The sequence below is a fragment of the Miniopterus natalensis genome, chromosome 1 (assembly GCF_054644295.1).
Source record: "Miniopterus natalensis isolate mMinNat1 chromosome 1, mMinNat1.hap1, whole genome shotgun sequence".
Taxonomy (NCBI): Eukaryota; Metazoa; Chordata; class Mammalia; order Chiroptera; family Miniopteridae; genus Miniopterus; species Miniopterus natalensis.
In genome coordinates this window covers 106,418,408-106,425,007 of record NC_142081.1, presented here as the reverse complement: position 1 = coordinate 106,425,007, position 6,600 = coordinate 106,418,408, and the positions used below count along the sequence as shown (strand labels likewise).

The window sequence follows — 6,600 nt, the reverse complement described above, 5'->3', positions numbered from 1 at the left end:
ATGCTGGAGATACTGCATTGATTATACCCTGGAACTGCTTAAGTCACTTACAATATGTTAGGAAAGAAAGATAAGTAAATCTTTTGAGTGATAAGAAAAGATAACCACTTAGCCAACACTTTGGGAGTTCTGGCAAGCTTCTTGAAGTTAAAACTTTATTAAATCTCAAAGCATATGTGGCCTTAGGCAAGAGAAGGGAGAAGGGAAGGCATTGTCAACCAGTGAACAGCTTAAAGAATGACACACAGTGGGAAACAGCATCTCTTAATTGGATTGTTAAAACAAAGAGTGACAGGAAGTAAAACTGGAGAAAAATATCGGTCCGTTTTTGGAAGGCCTCATTCTTTCATTTGCTTACTGAGTGGGTTTGAAAAGAGGAAAGGAAGGAGTCCAATATGACTGGTTTTTGGCTTGGGCTGCTTGGCAGATGTATCACAAACCTAGAGAAGACAAGAAAGAGGTAAGTTCAGTGTTGAACATGTTTGAGTGAAGTGTCAGTGTCTGGCAGGCATTGGTGACTGTGAATATGAAGTTTACGTAGGAGGCAGGTCTTAAGGTTAATGATATTTGTCATCAATTTATAGCTGGTGACTAAATTATGAGATTAGGAAATCTTGTATTTCAGTTCCCTAATAAAATATAGTATAATTTGTGCAATATTAGTAAAAAATGCAGTCAGTCCATATTAACTTTGTAAACTCATATAAAATGAGAATCTCTCTAACTAGACTGGTTGACTTATCAGAAATGAATTAAAACATTGATAATGTAATCATTCCATTTTAAACTAAAATTATTCCTATTAATTGAAATTTGATTGATAAACTTTTGAGTCTTTTGATCAGTTTTATATTGTTCTGTCAAAGATACAGTGATAGGCCTCCTAGTCAGAAATTGTTTTTCTTTTTTTCACTTTTCATTTTTTATTTATTTTATTTTATTTTAAATTTATCTTTATTGTTGAAAGTATTACAGGTATCCCATTTTTTCCCCCCCATTGATCCCACATCTACCTCACTACCACCCACTCCCCAGGCTTTACTCCATTATTGTCTGGGTCCATGGGTTATGCATATATGCATATAACTTTTTTGGTTAATCTCTTCTCACCCTCCACCACCCCTTCCCTCTTCCCTCTGAAATATGACCATCTGTTGCATGCTTCAATGTCTCTGGATCTATTTAGTTTGTCAGATTCTTTTGTGCATTAGCTTCCTCTTAAAGAGGACCCTTCAACATTTCTGGTTGGTGGTGATGAACTCCTTTAGCTTTTTCTTGTCTGTGAAGCTCTTTATCTGACCTTCAGTTCTAAATGATAGCTTTGCTAGGTAGAGCAATCTTGGTTGTAGGTTCTTGCTTTTCATCACTTTGAATATTTCTTGCCACTCCCTTCTGGCCTGCAAAGTTTCTGTTGAGAAATCAGCGGACAGTCGTATAGGTGCTCCCTTGTAGGTAACTAATTGCTTTTCTCTTGCTGTTTTTAAGATTCTCTCTTTGTCTTTAACCTTTGGCATTTTAATTATGATGTGTCTTGCTCTGGGCCTCTTTGGGTTCCTCTTGTTTGGGACTCTCTGTGCTTCCTGGACTTGTAAGTCTATTTCTTTCCCCAGGTAGGGGAAGTTTCCTGTCATTATTTTTTCAAATAGGTTTTCACTTTCTTCTCCCTCTGACATGCCCACAATGCGAATGTTGGACCACTTGAGGTTGTCCCAGAGACTCCATACATTGTCTTCATATTTCTGGATTATTTTTCCTTTTTACTCTTCTGGTTGGGTGTTTTTTCTTTCCTCATATTGAAAATTGCTGATTTGATTCTCAGCATCCTCTACTCTACTGTTGATTCCCTGTAAATTATTTTTCATTTCAGTTTGTGTAGCCTTCATTTCTGATTGGTACTTTATTATGTCATCAATAATATCACTAGTTTCTTTAATATTCTTAATAAGATCCTTGAGCATGCTTATAACCATTATTCTGAACTCTATATCTAGTGGCTTGCTTGGTTCTATTTCATTTAGTTCCTCTTCTACAGGTTTCTTCTGTTTTTTCCTTTGTGACGTGTTTCTTTGCCTCCACATTTTGGCAGCTTCCTGGTGTTTGTTTCGCTCAGTCTCCACAGTCACCTGTACTGGCCTTCTAGATGCTCCCCTGTGTGGGCTGTGTGCCTGTTGTAGTTGAGCCTCGGTTGCTGTTGGCATCACTAGGAGGAATTTACCCACAGGCCAATCGGCTGTGAGGACCAGCTGCAACTGCAGCCAAAGAACTGCTGTGCTGGAGACACCTCTACAGAGCAGGATTTACTTTAGTGGAGTTTTGGTGTACCTAGTACGCCCCTTGAGTGTGTCATTCGTGCATGTGCTAGGGTTGTAATCCAGCACGGTTCAGCCTGACGCCCAGGTGCACTGTCTCTTTGCACCGTCCAGGAGGTGCAAAGTCAGCCTCTGTCTGTGTCTAGGGTCCCCCAGTGTGAGCTACACAGCAATCTGTATTTGGCTGCTACTTGTGCTGGGCTTGGCGATGTCCAGGAGAGGCCAAACTATGAACCAGTGCAGGCTGCCATTACTTCCAAGACGTATGGGACACGCTGAGGCCAGGTGCAACTTGTTTGAGGGATTTTAGGAAAGTCCTAAGCCTGAGGCTAGAGAGGCCACTTGCATAGAAAAGCCACTGGAAATGGCTTGGATGAGCTTGCAAGTGCAGGGGTCGGGATTTCTAGGAATCACCAGGGTGGGGCCTAAGGTGTGAGTCAGGTGCTGGAGATTCAAATATGGCACCTGCCTGCTGGCTCTGTGGGGGGAGGGCTCGCCAAAGGAGCAGTGGCCTCTGCCAGCTCTTTTGTCTGGGGGAAAGCTGTCCCTCTACCTCTCACCCCAATTTCAGGCAAGTTAGTTCCTCCCTGAATTTCCCAGTTTCCTTTCAAGCCCCAGTGCTGTAGCTCAGAGGGAGCAGGCCTGAGTGAGTTTGTATGTGGGCCCTTTAAGAGGAGCTGCCTGGGACTCCCACAGCCTCCATGTCACTCAGTCACAATCCCTGCTGGTTTTCACAGCCTGAAGTTGTGGGGACTTCTCTTCCTGGCCCTGGAACCCTGGGCTAGGGGCACTGTTGTGGGGCTGGGACCCCCTTGCTCCTCTGGGAAACCTCCACCACTGAGATATTCCTCCTGGTTTTAAACCACAGCACCGGGTGTGGGTCTGCGGCTGCATCTCCAGGATCCAGCCTGGATTCCACCCACATCTCTGCCCCTCCTACCAGTCTCAATGCTTCTTCTGTTCCCTTGTCATAGGACTTCTGTTCAGTTTTATTTCAGGGGGTTTTGAATGTTGGTTGTTCTGTATTTTAGTTTTAATTTTGATGTGGTTGTGTGAGGTGGTGGGTACTGCAGTTACCTATGCTGCCATCTTGTTGTATGACTGTCCAAAATTCGTTTTTCTTATATTAGTTTTTTGGTTTGCAAGGACTCCTGTATGCTTGGACTGATTTTGATACTTATATTTACAGACTTAATTATATTTTGTGAAGGCTTTCAGGATCTTCTAAAGGAAACAGTTAAATTAAAAATAGAAGTTTTCATCAAGTACATTTGATATAATGCTAAATTGAGTGAATACTATACTAGTACAGTATTACATATATTACCTAATTTAGTATTTTTGTACTTATTATCAATTCTTCCCCCCCCCCCCTTTCCCAAACTTTATAAAAGGAAAAGCAATGATGGTAAATCTCTAAAACATAGTCAATTTCCTGGGATTCTTCCCTTGAAAATCTGATGTTTGATTTCAAAACACATACCAGGGCATACATGGTTTATAACTGTAGTAAGTAGGTGAGAGGCCGAAATCCTAAAATGTTCATTTTCCAACTTTCCCTAGTGTGTGGTCTGTCTTTGGATCAGCAATAATTGCCTGAACAACTACTATGGCTTCATTAATTTTTGTCTATAGCTCTCTGAGTTATATGCAGCAATGACAGAATTTGAGCAGCTTTATTAAGAACTGCATCTCCTGTGTCAAAACCAAGATTATGCTTGTCTAAAGCAACAGGCAATCCCTCTTTTGCTTTAGCAACTGCATCCTGTGTCAGGTACTCCTGGACCAAAATGCAAATTGTCTTAAGCATCACCAGGTAGTCGTCATGACAATGAATCTGAAAAAATTTAGCCAGAGCCATTATACTAGCCTTAACATTAGGATTATTAACACCCAAATTGATCAATGGCTCTGCATTTTTAGCAGCACTGTCAGTATGTTTTGTATTATCAAATACTGAGTCCTTATATTTTTCAGCACTATCTCCATATTCAAGTCTAACAGCTAAACCAAGAAGCCAGTTAATTGCTTCTCATCAATCTTGAATCTTGAAAGGACAGCTAACATCTGTGAGATACTTTTCAAAGAACTTGGGCCAGTCACTACTGTGGATGTTTCTTAAATTACCTCTGTCTTCAATCTTGTAGTGTCTGATTTTCTGGTCTTCAAGCCAAACAATAATGTTTCTAAATTCTCTTTCATCTTTGCAGTTGAAACCGGCAGGGTTGTGGTAGTCGAGGGCCGTCAGCATGGACATGGTCCCGGCGTCTCGCTCTGATCCCCCGGGCTTCGGCCAGGAGAGGAGAGGCGAGGAGGGGCGGGTGGAGAAGGTAGCCGCGACCGAGTGGGAAACTCAATTCTTAAATATTATGTATTTGTTACAGGGCCCTGAGTTGTGAGAGCATTTTATTTTTCTAACAAGAAAATGTTAGGTCAGCTTTTAAAAACCTGAAACTAAAAGCAACAACCCTGGAGATTAGGATATTTAGATACAATAATCAAATTATATTTTCTTATGCAAGAATTTTATTGAATTATTATAGTTGGAATTATCATCTAGTGATGAGAGCGAGGATTTTTCTGAACACCCACAACTAGAAGACTTTAAGAGTTGTAACAGGAATACCAAAAGAAGCACCAAAGTCCGGAAGAGACAGAATCACCTGAAGGTAAACTTTTTTTTAGTTTGTTATTTTTATATATATATGTGTATGTATATGTATGTATACTATATATGTATTTAAAGAACATTAGATTTTACATAGAAATAGATTTCTCACTATAATTTTTTTTTAAAAAATATGTTTTTATTGATTTCAGAGAGAAGGGAGAGAGAGACATCAATGATGAGAGTCATCATTGATCGGCTGCCTCCTGCTCACCCCTGACTGGGGATCCAGCCCGAAACCCGGGCATGTGCCCTGACAGGAAATCAAACTGTGATCTCCTGGATCCTAGGTCGATGCTCAACCGCTGAGCCATGCCCAGCTGGGCTCTATAATTGATAGAAAAAAATTCCAAAATTCAAAAATATTTTTACCCCAATTTTACTTTTTTTTTTTTTAATCCTCACCCGAGTATATTTTCCATTGCTTTTCAGAGAGAGTGGAAGGGAGAGTGAAAGAGAGAAATATCGATGTGAGAGAAACACATTGATTAGTTGCCTCTTGCATGTTCCCTGACGAAGGTCAGGGATTGAACCTGCAACCGACGTATGTGCCCTTGGCCCTAATCGAACCCAGGACCCTTCAGTCCACAGGCCGACACTCTAACCACTGAGGCAATCTAGCCAGGGCCCAATTTTATGTTTTTACTTGGAATTAAAATCTCAGGGTGTGGTATTTTTGTTTCTTTTTGTGTTTTGAAACTATCTTGCAGTGTTGTGTTATTTTGAGTAACTAAATGAAGAAACTAGTGTATTGACAATTTAAGATTCAAATTGAAGGAAATCTGAGTTTTAGAGTATTTGCTGCTTTTTCACTAATTTTATTTTACTAATTGATTTTTTTAGAAAGACAGACATTGATTTGTTGTTCCACTTATTTATGCATTCATTGGTTGATTCTTGTATGTGCCCTGACCAGGGATTGAACCCACATCCTTCACGTATCAGGATGACACTCGAACCAACTGAGCTATTACAATCATTGTATTGTTTTTCTTATCTCTATCCAATATTTAAATCCTTGGAAAAGAATTCTCAGCACCTTTTTTTCTGATCAGTCCTTTTGTGGTGCAGTATTTTCCTGGCAAAAGTTAAAATAGCTGGAAGAGTCAGGAAACTTTATGCTTACTTAAAAAAAAAGAGCTCTGGCCAGCATGACTAGAGCATTGGTTAGAGCATTGGCCCTGGCACCTGAGGGTTGATGGTTCGATTCCCAGTCAAGGGCACATACCTGGGTTGCAGGTTTGATTTCTAGTCGGGGCTCATGTGGGAGGCAGCCAATCCATGTGTGCCTTGATGTTTCTCTCTCCTTCCCCTCTTCCTTCACTCTCTAAAAGCAATGGAAAAAATATCCTCACTCCTTGGGTGAGGATTAAAAATAAAAGGAAAAGAAAAACGAAAAACATTCAGTAAGCTGCCATGCTGACATGTACTTATTTAAATAGGTATGCTACTTTATCAAGTCTTCTTGCAGTTTTGTGTCTTCATTTTTTGGTCTTAAAAAGCATTTGCATGAAATCCATTTTCCAGAACTATTTCCAGTTATTTAAGGAAAGTAAATGATTTTCTCATCAGTATTGTCTTTTCTAATTTGTCTTAGCTTGTAGCTAGGAAGTTTTTAGATGA

At 40.2% G+C, this 6,600-nt stretch overlaps 1 pseudogene; it reads right to left on the bottom strand.

Annotated features, from left to right (window-relative positions):
- Positions 1-3,851: 3,851 nt before the first annotated feature.
- On the bottom strand, positions 3,852-4,566 carry LOC107540576 (tRNA-splicing ligase complex subunit RTRAF pseudogene; annotated as a pseudogene).
- Positions 4,567-6,600: the final 2,034 nt, after the last annotated feature.